Source organism: Hyperolius riggenbachi, chromosome 10, assembly GCF_040937935.1.
Source record: "Hyperolius riggenbachi isolate aHypRig1 chromosome 10, aHypRig1.pri, whole genome shotgun sequence".
Lineage (NCBI taxonomy): Eukaryota > Metazoa > Chordata > Amphibia > Anura > Hyperoliidae > Hyperolius > Hyperolius riggenbachi.
This window is the reverse complement of record NC_090655.1, coordinates 273,086,478-273,100,505: the sequence shown is the minus strand read 5'-3', so window position 1 is coordinate 273,100,505 and position 14,028 is coordinate 273,086,478. Positions and strand designations below refer to the sequence as shown.

General features: G+C 53.6%; 2 protein-coding genes across 2 annotated transcripts in view; both read left to right on the top strand.

Moving 5' to 3' along the window:
* The window catches only part of LOC137535445 (zinc finger protein 585A-like), a 184,376-nt gene that overhangs the window by 35,605 nt on the left and 134,743 nt on the right, over nt 1-14,028 (top strand). The window lies entirely within an intron of this gene.
* Nucleotides 1-14,028, top strand: part of LOC137535864 (uncharacterized) — a 60,531-nt gene that overhangs the window by 625 nt on the left and 45,878 nt on the right. The window lies entirely within an intron of this gene.

Here is a 14,028-nt window from a genome sequence, read left to right as displayed (position 1 = left end):
GATCTGTAGTATAGTCCCCTGTATGGGAGGAAGGGAAGGGTAGTAGTTGGCTCTGGGCCCCCCTGTGATATCAGGTGCTCCTCCCCTCTAGTTATACCCTGATATGTAGTATAGTCCCCTGTATGGGAGGAAGCGAAGGGTAGTAGTTGGCTCTGGGCCCCCTGTGTTATCAGGTGCTGCTCCCCTCTAGTTATACCCTGATCTGTAGTATAGTCCCCTGTATGGGAGGAAGGGAAGGGTAGTAGTTGGCTCTGGGCTCCCCTGTGATATCAGGTGCTGCTCCCCTCTAGTTATACCCTGATCTGTAGTATAGTCCCCTGTATGGGAGGAAGGGAAGGGTAGTAGTTGGCTCTGGGCCCCCCTGTGATATCAGGTGCTGCCCCCCTCTAGTTATACCCTGATCTGTAGTATAGTCCCCTGTATGGGAGGGAGGGAAGGGTAGTAGTTGCCTCTGGGCCCCCCTGTGATATCAGGTGCTCCTCCCCTCTAGTTATACCCTGATCTGTAGTATAGTCCCCTGTATGGGAGGGAGGGAAGGGTAGTAGTTGCCTATGGGCCCCCCTGTGATATCAGGTGCTCCTCCCTCTAGTTATACCCTGATCTGTAGTATAGTCCCCTGTATGGGTGGAAGGGAAGGGTAGTAGTTGGCTCTGGGCCCCCCTGTGATATCAGGTGCTGCTCCCCTCTAGTTATACCCTGATCTGTAGTATAGTCCCCTGTATGGGAGGAAGGGAAGGGTAGTAGTTGGCTCTGGGCTCCCCTGTGATATCAGGTGCTCCTCCCCTCTAGTTATACCCTGATCTGTAGTATAGTCCCCTGTATGGGAGGAAGGGAAGGGTAGTAGTTGGCTCTGGGCTCCCCTGTGATATCAGGTGCTGCTCCCCTCTAGTTATACCCTGATCTGTAGTATAGTCCCCTGTATGGGAGGAAGGGAAGGGTAGTAGTTGGCTCTGGGCTCCCCTGTGATATCAGGTGCTCCTCCCCTCTAGTTATACCCTGATCTGTAGTATAGTCCCCTGTATGGGAGGAAGGGAAGGGTAGTTGTTGGCTCTGGGCCCCCCTGTGATATCAGGTGCTCCTCCCCTCTAGTTATACCCTGATCTGTAGTATAGTCCCCTGTATGTGAGGGAGGGAAGGGTAGTAGTTGGCTCTGGGCTCCCTGTGATATCAGGTGCTCCTCCCCTCTAGTTATACCCTGATCTGTAGTATAGTCCCCTGTATGGGAGGAAGGGAAGGGTAGTAGTTGGCTCTGGGCCCCCTGTGATATCAGGTGCTCCTCCCCTCTAGTTATACCCTGATCTGTAGTATAGTCCCCTGTATGGGAGGAAGGGATGGGTAGTAGTTGGCTCTGGGCCCCCCTGTGATATCAGGTGCTGCCCCCCTCTATTTATACCATGATCTGTAGTATAGTCCCCTGTATGGGAGGAAGGGAAGGGTAGTAGTTGGCTCTGGGCTCCCCTGTGATATCAGGTGCTCCTCCTCTCTAGTTATACCCTGATCTGTAGTATAGTCCCCTGTATGGGAGGAAGGGAAGGGTAGTAGTTGGCTCTGGGCTCCCCTGTGATATCAGGTGCTGCTCCCCTCTAGTTATACCCTGATCTGTAGTATAGTCCCCTGTATGGGAGGAAGGGAAGGGTAGTAGTTGGCTCTGGGCTCCCCTGTGATATCAGGTGCTCCTCCCCTCTAGTTATACCCTGATCTGTAGTATAGTCCCCTGTATGGGAGGAAGGGAAGGGTAGTAGTTGGCTCTGGGCCCCCTGTGATATCAGGTGCTGCTCCCCTCTAGTTATACCCTGATCTGTAGTATAGTCCCCTGTATGGGAGGAAGGGAAGGGTAGTAGTTGGCTCTGGGCTCCCCTGTGATATCAGGTGCTCCTCCCCTCTAGTTATACCCTGATCTGTAGTATAGTCCCCTGTATGGGAGGAAGGGATGGGTAGTAGTTGGCTCTGGGCCCCCCTGTGATATCAGGTGCTGCCCCCCTCTATTTATACCATGATCTGTAGTATAGTCCCCTGTATGGGAGGAAGGGAAGGGTAGTAGTTGGCTCTGGGCCCCCTGTGATATCAGGTGCTGCTCCCCTCTAGTTATACCCTGATCTGTAGTATAGTCCCCTGTATGGGAGGAAGGGAAGGGTAGTAGTTGGCTCTGGGCTCCCCTGTGATATCAGGTGCTCCTCCCCTCTAGTTATACCCTGATCTGTAGTATAGTCCCCTGTATGGGAGGAAGGGAAGGGTAGTAGTTGGCTCTGGGCCCCCTGTGATATCAGGTGCTGCTCCCCTCTAGTTATACCCTGATCTGTAGTATAGTCCCCTGTATGGGAGGAAGGGAAGGGTAGTAGTTGGCTCTGGGCCCCCTGTGATATCAGGTGCTCCTCCCCTCTAGTTATACCCTGATCTGTAGTATAGTCCCCTGTATGGGAGGAAAGGAAGGGTAGTAGTTGGCTCTGGGCCCCCCTGTGATATCAGGTGCTCCTCCCCCTAGTTATACCCTGATCTGTAGTATAGTCCCCTGTATGGGAGGGAGGGAAGGGTAGTAGTTGGCTCTGGGCCCCCCTGTGATATCAGGTGCTGCTCCCCTCTAGTTATACCCTGATCTGTAGTATAGTCCACTGTATGGGAGGAAGGGAAGGGTAGTAGTTGGCTCTGGGCTCCCCTGTGATATCAGGTGCTCCTCCCCTCTAGTTATACCCCTGATCTGTAGTATAGTCCCCTGTATGGGAGGAAGGGAAGGGTAGTAGTTGGCTCTGGGCCCCCCTGTGATATCAGGTGCTGCTCCCCTCTAGTTATACCCTGATCTGTAGTATAGTCCCCTGTATGGGAGGAAGGGAAGGGTAGTAGTTGGCTCTGGGCCCCCTGTGATATCAGGTGCTGCTCCCCTCTAGTTATACCCTGATCTGTAGTATAGTCCCCTGTATGGGAGGAAGGGAAGGGTAGTAGTTGGCTCTGGGCCCCCTGTATTATCAGGTGCTCCTCCCCTCTAGTTATACCCTGATCTGTAGTATAGTCCCCTGTATGGGTGGAAGGGAAGGGTAGTAGTTGGCTCTGGGCCCCCCTGTGATATCAGGTGCTGCTCCCCTCTAGTTATACCCTGATCTGTAGTATAGTCCCCTGTATGGGAGGAAGGGAAGGGTAGTAGTTGGCTCTGGGCTCCCCTGTGATATCAGGTGCTCCTCCCCTCTAGTTATACCCTGATCTGTAGTATAGTCCCCTGTATGGGAGGAAGGGAAGGGTAGTAGTTGGCTCTGGGCTCCCCTGTGATATCAGGTGCTGCTCCCCTCTAGTTATACCCTGATCTGTAGTATAGTCCCCTGTATGGGAGGAAGGGAAGGGTAGTAGTTGGCTCTGGGCTCCCCTGTGATATCAGGTGCTCCTCCCCTCTAGTTATACCCTGATCTGTAGTATAGTCCCCTGTATGGGAGGAAGGGAAGGGTAGTTGTTGGCTCTGGGCCCCCCTGTGATATCAGGTGCTCCTCCCCTCTAGTTATACCCTGATCTGTAGTATAGTCCCCTGTATGTGAGGGAGGGAAGGGTAGTAGTTGGCTCTGGGCTCCCTGTGATATCAGGTGCTCCTCCCCTCTAGTTATACCCTGATCTGTAGTATAGTCCCCTGTATGGGAGGAAGGGAAGGGTAGTAGTTGGCTCTGGGCCCCCTGTGATATCAGGTGCTCCTCCCCTCTAGTTATACCCTGATCTGTAGTATAGTCCCCTGTATGGGAGGAAGGGATGGGTAGTAGTTGGCTCTGGGCCCCCCTGTGATATCAGGTGCTGCCCCCCTCTATTTATACCATGATCTGTAGTATAGTCCCCTGTATGGGAGGAAGGGAAGGGTAGTAGTTGGCTCTGGGCTCCCCTGTGATATCAGGTGCTCCTCCTCTCTAGTTATACCCTGATCTGTAGTATAGTCCCCTGTATGGGAGGAAGGGAAGGGTAGTAGTTGGCTCTGGGCTCCCCTGTGATATCAGGTGCTGCTCCCCTCTAGTTATACCCTGATCTGTAGTATAGTCCCCTGTATGGGAGGAAGGGAAGGGTAGTAGTTGGCTCTGGGCTCCCCTGTGATATCAGGTGCTCCTCCCCTCTAGTTATACCCTGATCTGTAGTATAGTCCCCTGTATGGGAGGAAGGGATGGGTAGTAGTTGGCTCTGGGCCCCCCTGTGATATCAGGTGCTGCCCCCCTCTATTTATACCATGATCTGTAGTATAGTCCCCTGTATGGGAGGAAGGGAAGGGTAGTAGTTGGCTCTGGGCCCCCTGTGATATCAGGTGCTGCTCCCCTCTAGTTATACCCTGATCTGTAGTATAGTCCCCTGTATGGGAGGAAGGGAAGGGTAGTAGTTGGCTCTGGGCTCCCCTGTGATATCAGGTGCTCCTCCCCTCTAGTTATACCCTGATCTGTAGTATAGTCCCCTGTATGGGAGGAAGGGAAGGGTAGTAGTTGGCTCTGGGCCCCCTGTGATATCAGGTGCTGCTCCCCTCTAGTTATACCCTGATCTGTAGTATAGTCCCCTGTATGGGAGGAAGGGAAGGGTAGTAGTTGGCTCTGGGCCCCCTGTGATATCAGGTGCTCCTCCCCTCTAGTTATACCCTGATCTGTAGTATAGTCCCCTGTATGGGAGGAAGGGAAGGGTAGTAGTTGGCTCTGGGCCCCCCTGTGATATCAGGTGCTGCTCCCCTCTAGTTATACCCTGATCTGTAGTATAGTCCCCTGTATGTGAGGAAGGGAAGGGTAGTAGTTGGCTCTGGGCTCCCCTGTGATATCAGGTGCTCCTCCCCTCTAGTTATACCCTGATCTGTAGTATAGTCCCCTGTATGGGAGGAAGGGATGGGTAGTAGTTGGCTCTGGGCCCCCCTGTGATATCAGGTGCTGCCCCCCTCTATTTATACCATGATCTGTAGTATAGTCCCCTGTATGGGAGGAAGGGAAGGGTAGTAGTTGGCTCTGGGCCCCCTGTGATATCAGGTGCTGCTCCCCTCTAGTTATACCCTGATCTGTAGTATAGTCCCCTGTATGGGAGGAAGGGAAGGGTAGTAGTTGGCTCTGGGCTCCCCTGTGATATCAGGTGCTCCTCCCCTCTAGTTATACCCTGATCTGTAGTATAGTCCCCTGTATGGGAGGAAGGGAAGGGTAGTAGTTGGCTCTGGGCCCCCTGTGATATCAGGTGCTGCTCCCCTCTAGTTATACCCTGATCTGTAGTATAGTCCCCTGTATGGGAGGAAGGGAAGGGTAGTAGTTGGCTCTGGGCCCCCTGTGATATCAGGTGCTCCTCCCCTCTAGTTATACCCTGATCTGTAGTATAGTCCCCTGTATGGGAGGAAGGGAAGGGTAGTAGTTGGCTCTGGGCCCCCCCTGTGATATCAGGTGCTCCCCTCTAGTTATACCCTGATCTGTAGTATAGTCCCCTGTATGGGAGGAAGGGAAGGGAAGGGTAGTAGTTGGCTCTGGGCCCCCTGTGATATCAGGTGCTGCTCCCCTCTAGTTATACCCTGATCTGTAGTATAGTCCCCTGTATGGGAGGAAGGGTAGTAGTTGGCTCTGGGCCCCCTGTGATATCAGGTGCTCCTCCCCTCTAGTTATACCCCTGATCTGTAGTATAGTCCCCTGTATGGGAGGAAGGGAAGGGTAGTAGTTGGCTCTGGGCCCCCTGTGATATCAGGTGCTGCTCCCCTCTAGTTATACCCTGATCTGTAGTATAGTCCCCTGTATGGGAGGAAGGGATGGGTAGTAGTTGGCTCTGGGCCCCCCTGTGATATCAGGTGCTGCCCCCCTCTATTTATACCATGATCTGTAGTATAGTCCCCTGTATGGGAGGAAGGGAAGGGTAGTAGTTGGCTCTGGGCCCCCTGTGATATCAGGTGCTGCTCCCCTCTAGTTATACCCTGATCTGTAGTATAGTCCCCTGTATGGGAGGAAGGGAAGGGTAGTAGTTGGCTCTGGGCTCCCCTGTGATATCAGGTGCTCCTCCCCTCTAGTTATACCCTGATCTGTAGTATAGTCCCCTGTATGGGAGGAAGGGAAGGGTAGTAGTTGGCTCTGGGCCCCCTGTGATATCAGGTGCTGCTCCCCTCTAGTTATACCCTGATCTGTAGTATAGTCCCCTGTATGGGAGGAAGGGAAGGGTAGTAGTTGGCTCTGGGCCCCCTGTGATATCAGGTGCTCCTCCCCTCTAGTTATACCCTGATCTGTAGTATAGTCCCCTGTATGGGAGGAAGGGAAGGGTAGTAGTTGGCTCTGGGCCCCCTGTGATATCAGGTGCTGCTCCCCTCTAGTTATACCCTGATCTGTAGTATAGTCCCCTGTATGGGAGGAAGGGTAGTAGTTGGCTCTGGGCCCCCTGTGATATCAGGTGCTCCTCCCCTCTAGTTATACCCCTGATCTGTAGTATAGTCCCCTGTATGGGAGGAAGGGAAGGGTAGTAGTTGGCTCTGGGCCCTCCTGTGATATCAGGGGCTCCTCCCTCTAGTTATACCCCTGATCTGTAGTATAGTCCCCTGTATGGGAGGGAGGGAAGGGTAGTAGTTGGCTCTGGGCCCCCCTGTAATATCAGGTGCTCCTCCCCTCTAGTTATACCCCTGATCTGTAGTATAGTCCCCTGTATGGGAGGGAGGGAAGGGTAGTAGTTGGCTCTGGGCCCCCTGTGATATCAGGTGCTGCTCCCCTCTAGTTATACCCTGATCTGTAGTATAGTCCCCTGTATGGGAGGAAGGGAAGGGTAGTAGTTGGCTCTGGTCCCCCCTGTGATATCAGGTGCTGCTCCCCTCTAGTTATACCCTGATCTGTAGTATAGTCCCCTGTATGGGAGGCAGGGAAGGGTAGTAGTTGGCTCTGGGCCCCCTGTGATATCAGGTGCTCCTCCCCTCTAGTTATACCCTGATCTGTAGTATAGTCCCCTGTATGGGAGGAAGGGAAGGGTAGTAGTTGGCTCTGGTCCCCCCTGTGATATCAGGTGCTGCTCCCCTCTAGTTATACCCTGATCTGTAGTATAGTCCCCTGTATGGGAGGCAGGGAAGGGTAGTAGTTGGCTCTGGTCCCCCCTGTGATATCAGGTGCTGCCCCCCTCTAGTTATACCCTGTTCTGTAGTATAGTCTCCTGTATGGGAGGAAGGGGAGGGTAGCAGTTGGCTCTGGGCCCCCCTGTGATATCAGGTGCTGCCCCCCTCTAGTTATACCCTGATCTGTAGTATAGTCCCCTGTATGGGAGGAAGGGAAGGGTAGTAGTTGGCTCTGGGCCCCCCTGTGATATCAGGTGCTCCCCCCTCTAGTTATACCCTGATCTGTAGTATAGTCCCCTGTATGGGAGGAAGGGAAGGGTAGTAGTTGGCTCTGGGCTCCCCTGTGATATCAGGTGCTGCTCCCCTCTAGTTATACCCTGATCTGTAGTATAGTCCCCTGTATGGGAGGCAGGGAAGGGTAGTAGTTGGCTCTGGTCCCCCCTGTGATATCAGGTGCTGCCCCCCTCTAGTTATACCCTGTTCTGTAGTATAGTCTCCTGTATGGGAGGAAGGGGAGGGTAGCAGTTGGCTCTGGGCCCCCCTGTGATATCAGGTGCTGCCCCCCTCTAGTTATACCCTGATCTGTAGTATAGTCCCCTGTATGGGAGGAAGGGAAGGGTAGTAGTTGGCTCTGGGCCCCCCTGTGATATCAGGTGCTCCCCCCTCTAGTTATACCCTGATCTGTAGTATAGTCCCCTGTATGGGAGGAAGGGAAGGGTAGTAGTTGGTTCTGGGCCCCCCTGTGATATCAGGTGCTCCTCCCTCTAATTATACCCTGATCTGTAGTATAGTCCCCTGTATGGGAGGAAGGGAAGGGTAGTAGTTGGCTCTGGGCTCCCCTGTGATATCAGGTGCTCCTCCCCTCTAGTTATACCCTGATCTGTAGTATAGTCCCCTGTATGGGAGGAAGGGAAGGGTAGTAGTTGGCTCTGGGCCCCCTGTGATATCAGGTGCTCCTCCCCTCTAGTTATACCCTGATCTGTAGTATAGTCCCCTGTATGGGAGGAAGGGAAGGGTAGTAGTTGGCTCTGGGCTCCCCTGTGATATCAGGTGCTGCTCCCCTCTAGTTATACCCTGATCTGTATTATAGTCCCCTGTATTGGAGGAAGGGAAGGGTAGTAGTTGGCTCTGGGCCCCCTGTGATATCAGGTGCTCCTCCACTCTAGTTATACCCTGATCTGTAGTATAGTCCTCTGTATGGGAGGAAGGGAAGGGTTGTAGTCGGCTCTGCCCCCCCCCCCCTGTGATATCAGGCGCTGCTCCCCTCTAGTTATACCCTGATACGTAGTATAGTCCCCTGTATGGGAGGAAGGGAGGGTAGTAGTTGGCTCTGGGCTCCCTGTGATATCAGGTGCTCCTCCCCTCTAGTTATACCCTGATCTGTAGTATAGTCCCCTGTGTGGGAGGAAGGGAAGGGTAGTAGTTGGCTCTGGGCCCCCTGTGATATCAGGTGCTGCTCCCCTCTAGTTATACCCTGATACGTAGTATAGTCCCCTGTATGGGAGGAAGGGAAGGGTAGTAGTTGGCTCTGCCCCCCCCCCCCCCCCTCCCCTGTGATATCAGGCGCTGCTCCCCTCTAGTTATACCCTGATCTGTAGTATAGTCCCCTGTATGGGAGGAAGGGAAGGGTAGTAGTTGGCTCTGGGCCCCCTGTGATATCAGGTGCTGCTCCCCTCTAGTTATACCCTGATCTGTAGTATAGTCCCCTGTATGGGAGGAAGGGAAGGGTAGTAGTTGGCTCTGGGCCCCCTGTGATATCAGGTGCTGCTCCCCTCTAGTTATACCCCTGATCTGTAGTATAGTCCCCTGTATGGAAGGAAGGGAAGGGTAGTAGTTGGCTCTGGGCCCCCCTGTGATATCAGGTGCTCCTCCCCTCTAGTTATACCCTGATCTGTAGTATAGTCCCCTGTATGGGAGGAAGGGAAGGGTAGTAGTTGGCTCTGGGCCCCCCTTTGATATCAGGTGCTGCCCCCCTCTAGTTATACCCAGATCTGTAGTATAGTCCCCTGTATGGGAGGAAGGGAAGGGTAGTAGTTGGCTCTGGGCCCCCCTGTGATATCAGGTGCTGCTCCCCCCTAGTTATACCCTGATCTGTAGTATAGTCCCCTGTATGGGAGGAAGGGGAGGGTAGTAGTTGGCTCTGGGCTCCCATGTGATATCAGGTGCTCCTCCCCTCTAGTTATACCCTGATCTGTAGTATAGTCCCCTGTATGAGAGGAAGGGAAGGGTAGTAGTTGGCTCTGGGCCCCCTGTGATATCAGGTGCTGCCCCCCTCTAGTTATACCCTGATCTGTAGTATAGTCCCCTGTATGGGAGAAAGGGAAGGGTAGTAGTTGGCTCTGGGCCCCCCTGTGATATCAGGTGCTCCTCCCCTCTAGTTATACCCTGATCTGTAAGTATAGTCCCCTGTATGGAAGGAAGGGAAGGGTAGTAGTTGGCTCTGGGCCCCCTGTGATATCAGGTGCTGCCCCCCTCTATTTATACCATGATCTGTAGTATAGTCCCCTGTATGGGAGGAAGGAAAGGGTAGTAGTTGGCTCTGGGCTCCCTGTGATAACAGGTGCTGCTCCCCTCTAGTTATACCCTGATCTGTAGTATAGTCCCCTGTATGGGAGGGAGGGAAGGATAGTAGTTGGCTCTGGGCTCCCCTGTGATATCAGGTGCTGCTCCCCTCTAGTTATACCCTGATCTGTAGTATAGTCCCCTGTATGGGAGGAAGGGGAGGGTAGTAGTTGGCTCTGGGCTCCCCTGTGATATCAGGTGCTGCTCCCCTCTAGTTATACCCTGATCTGTAGGATAGTCCCCTGTATGGGGGGAAGGGGAGGGTAGTAGTTGGCTCTGGGCTCCCCTGTGATATCAGGTGCTGCTCCCCTCTAGTTATACCCCTGATCTGTAGTATAGTCCCCTGTATGGGAGGAAGGGAAGGGTAGTAGTTGGCTCTGGGCCCCCCTGTGATATCAGGTGCTCCTCCACTCTAGTTATACCCTGATCTGTAGTATAGTCCCCTGTATGGGAGGAAGGGAAGGGTAGTAGTTGGCTCTGGGCCCCCCCTGTGATATCAGGTGCTCCCCCCTCTAGTTATACCCTGATCTGTAGTATAGTCCCCTGTATGGGAGGAAGGGAAGGGTTGTAGTCGGCTCTGGGCCCCCTGTGATATCAGGTGCTGCCCTCCTCTAGTTATACCCTGATCTGTAGGATAGTCCCCTGTATGGGAGGAAGGGAAGGGTAGTAGTTGGCTCTGGGCCCCCCTGTGATATCAGGTGCTCATCTCCTCTAGTTATACCCCTGATCTGTAGTATAGTCCCCTGTATGGGAGGAAGGGAAGGGTAGTAGTTGGCTCTGGGCTCCCCTGTGATATCAGGTGCTGCTCCCCTCTAGTTATACCCTGATCTGTAGTATAGTCCCCTGTATGGGAGGAAGGGAAGGGTAGTAGTTGGCTCTGGGCTCCCCTGTGATTTCAGGTGCTGCTCCCCTCTAGTTATACCCTGATCTGTAGTATAGTCCCCTGTATGGGAGGGAGGGAAGGGTAGTAGTTGGCTCTGGGCTCCCCTGTGATATCAGGTGCTGCTCCCCTCTAGTTATACCCTGATCTGTAGTATAGTCCCCTGTATGGGAGGAAGGGAAGGGTAGTAGTTGGCTCTGGGCCCCCTGTGATAACAGGTGCTGCTCCCCTCTAGTTATACCCTGATCTGTAGTATAGTCCCCTGTATGGGAGGAAGGGAAGGGTAGTAGTTGGCTCTGGGCACCCCTGTGATATCAGGTGCTCATCTCCTCTAGTTATACCCTGATCTGTAGTATAGTCCCCTGTATGGGAGGAAGGGAAGGGTAGTAGTTGGCTCTGGGGCCCCCTGTGATATCAGGTGCTGCTCCCCTCTAGTTATACCCTGTTCTGTAGTATAGTCCCCTGTATGGGAGGAAGGGAAGGGTAGTAGTTGGCTCTGAGCCCCTCTGTGATATCAGGTGCTCCTCCCCTCTAGTTATACCCTGATCTGTAGTATAGTCCCCTGTATGGGAGGAAGGGAAGGGTAGTAGTTGGCTCTGGGCCCCCTGTGATATCAGGTGCTCCTCCACTCTAGTTATACCCTGATCTGTAGTATAGTCCCCTGTATGGGAGGAAGGGGGGGGGGGGTAGTAGTTGGCTCTGGGCCCCCCTTTGATATCAGGTGCTGCCCCCCTCTAGTTATACCCTGATCTGTAGTATAGTCCCCTGTATGGGAGGAAGGGAAGGGTAGTAGTTGGCTCTGGGCTCCCCTGTAATATCAGGTGCTGCTCCCCTCTAGTTATACCCTGATCTGTATTATAGTCCCCTGTATTGAAGGAAGGGAAGGGTAGTAGTTGGCTCTGGGCCCCCTGTGATATCAGGTGCTCCTCCACTCTAGTTATACCCTGATCTGTAGTATAGTCCTCTGTATGGGAGGAAGGGAAGGGTTGTAGTCGGCTCTGCCCCCCCCCCCCTGTGATATCAGGCGCTGCTCCCCTCTAGTTATACCCTGATACGTAGTATAGTCCCCTGTATGGGAGGAAGGGAGGGTAGTAGTTGGCTCTGGGCTCCCTGTGATATCAGGTGCTCCTCCCCTCTAGTTATACCCTGATCTGTAGTATAGTCCCCTGTATGGGAGGAAGGGAAGGGTAGTAGTTGGCTCTGGGCCCCCTGTGATATCAGGTGCTGCTCCCCTCTAGTTATACCCTGATACGTAGTATAGTCCCCTGTATGGGAGGAAGGGAAGGGTAGTAGTTGGCTCTGCCCCCCCCCCCCCCCCCCTGTGATATCAGGCGCTGCTCCCCTCTAGTTATACCCTGATCTGTAGTATAGTCCCATGTATGGGAGGAAGGGAAGGGTAGAAGTTGGCTCTGGGCCCCCTGTGATATCAGGTGCTGCTCCCCTCTAGTTATACCCCTGATCTGTAGTATAGTCCCCTGTATGGAAGGAAGGGAAGGGTAGTAGTTGGCTCTGGGCCCCCCTGTGATATCAGGTGCTCCTCCCCTCTAGTTATACCCTGATCTGTAGTATAGTCCCCTGTATGGGAGGAAGGGAAGGGTAGTAGTTGGCTCTGGGCCCCCCTTTGATATCAGGTGCTGCCCCCCTCTAGTTATACCCTGATCTGTAGTATAGTCCCCTGTATGGGAGGAAGGGAAGGGTAGTAGTTGGCTCTGGGCCCCCCTGTGATATCAGGTGCTGCTCCCCCCTAGTTATACCCTGATCTGTAGTATAGTCCCCTGTATGGGAGGAAGGGGAGGGTAGTAGTTGGCTCTGGGCTCCCATGTGATATCAGGTGCTCCTCCCCTCTAGTTATACCCTGATCTGTAGTATAGTCCCCTGTATGAGAGGAAGGGAAGGGTAGTAGTTGGCTCTGGGCCCCCTGTGATATCAGGTGCTGCCCCCCTCTAGTTATACCCTGATCTGTAGTATAGTCCCCTGTATGGGAGAAAGGGAAGGGTAGTAGTTGGCTCTGGGCCCCCCTGTGATATCAGGTGCTCCTCCCCTCTAGTTATACCCTGATCTGTAAGTATAGTCCCCTGTATGGAAGGAAGGGAAGGGTAGTAGTTGGCTCTGGGCCCCCTGTGATATCAGGTGCTGCCCCCCTCTATTTATACCATGATCTGTAGTATAGTCCCCTGTATGGGAGGAAGGGAAGGGTAGTAGTTGGCTCTGGGCTCCCTGTGATAACAGGTGCTGCTCCCCTCTAGTTATACCCTGATCTGTAGTATAGTCCCCTGTATGGGAGGGAGGGAAGGATAGTAGTTGGCTCTGGGCTCCCCTGTGATATCAGGTGCTGCTCCCCTCTAGTTATACCCTGATCTGTAGTATAGTCCCCTGTATGGGAGGAAGGGAAGGGTAGTAGTTGGCTCTGGGCTCCCCTGTGATATCAGGTGCTGCTCCCCTCTAGTTATACCCTGATCTGTAGGATAGTCCCCTGTATGGGGGGAAGGGGAGGGTAGTAGTTGGCTCTGGGCTCCCCTGTGATATCAGGTGCTGCTCCCCTCTAGTTATACCCCTGATCTGTAGTATAGTCCCCTGTATGGGAGGAAGGGAAGGGTAGTAGTTGGCTCTGGGCCCCCCTGTGATATCAGGTGCTCCTCCACTCTAGTTATACCCTGATCTGTAGTATAGTCCCCTGTATGGGAGGAAGGGAAGGGTAGTAGTTGGCTCTGGGCCCCCCTGTGATATCAGGTGCTCCCCCCTCTAGTTATACCCTGATCTGTAGTATAGTCCCCTGTATGGGAGGAAGGGAAGGGTTGTAGTCGGCTCTGGGCCCCCTGTGATATCAGGTGCTGCCCTCCTCTAGTTATACCCTGATCTGTAGGATAGTCCCCTGTATGGGAGGAAGGGAAGGGTAGTAGTTGGCTCTGGGCCCCCCTGTGATATCAGGTGCTCATCTCCTCTAGTTATACCCCTGATCTGTAGTATAGTCCCCTGTATGGGAGGAAGGGAAGGGTAGTAGTTGGCTCTGTGCCCCCTGTGATATCAGGTGCTGCTCCCCTCTAGTTATACCCTGATCTGTAGTATAGTCCCCTGTATGGGAGGAAGGGAAGGGTAGTAGTTGGCTCTGGGCCCCCTGTGATATCAGGTGCTGCTCCCCTCTAGTTATACCCTGATCTGTAGTATAGTCCCCTGTATGGGAGGGAGGGAAGGGTAGTAGTTGGCTCTGGGCTCCCCTGTGATATCAGGTGCTGCTCCCCTCTAGTTATACCCTGATCTGTAGTATAGTCCCCTGTATGGGAGGAAGGGAAGGGTAGTAGTTGGCTCTGGGCCCCCTGTGATAACAGGTGCTGCTCCCCTCTAGTTATACCCTGATCTGTAGTATAGTCCCCTGTATGGGAGGAAGGGAAGGGTAGTAGTTGGCTCTGGGCCCCCCTGTGATATCAGGTGCTCATCTCCTCTAGTTATACCCTGATCTGTAGTATAGTCCCCTGTATGGGAGGAAGGGAAGGGTAGTAGTTGGCTCTGGGCCCCCCTGTGATATCAGGTGCTGCTCCCCTCTAGTTATACCCTGTTCTGTAGTATAGTCCCCTGTATGGGAGGAAGGGAAGGGTAGTAG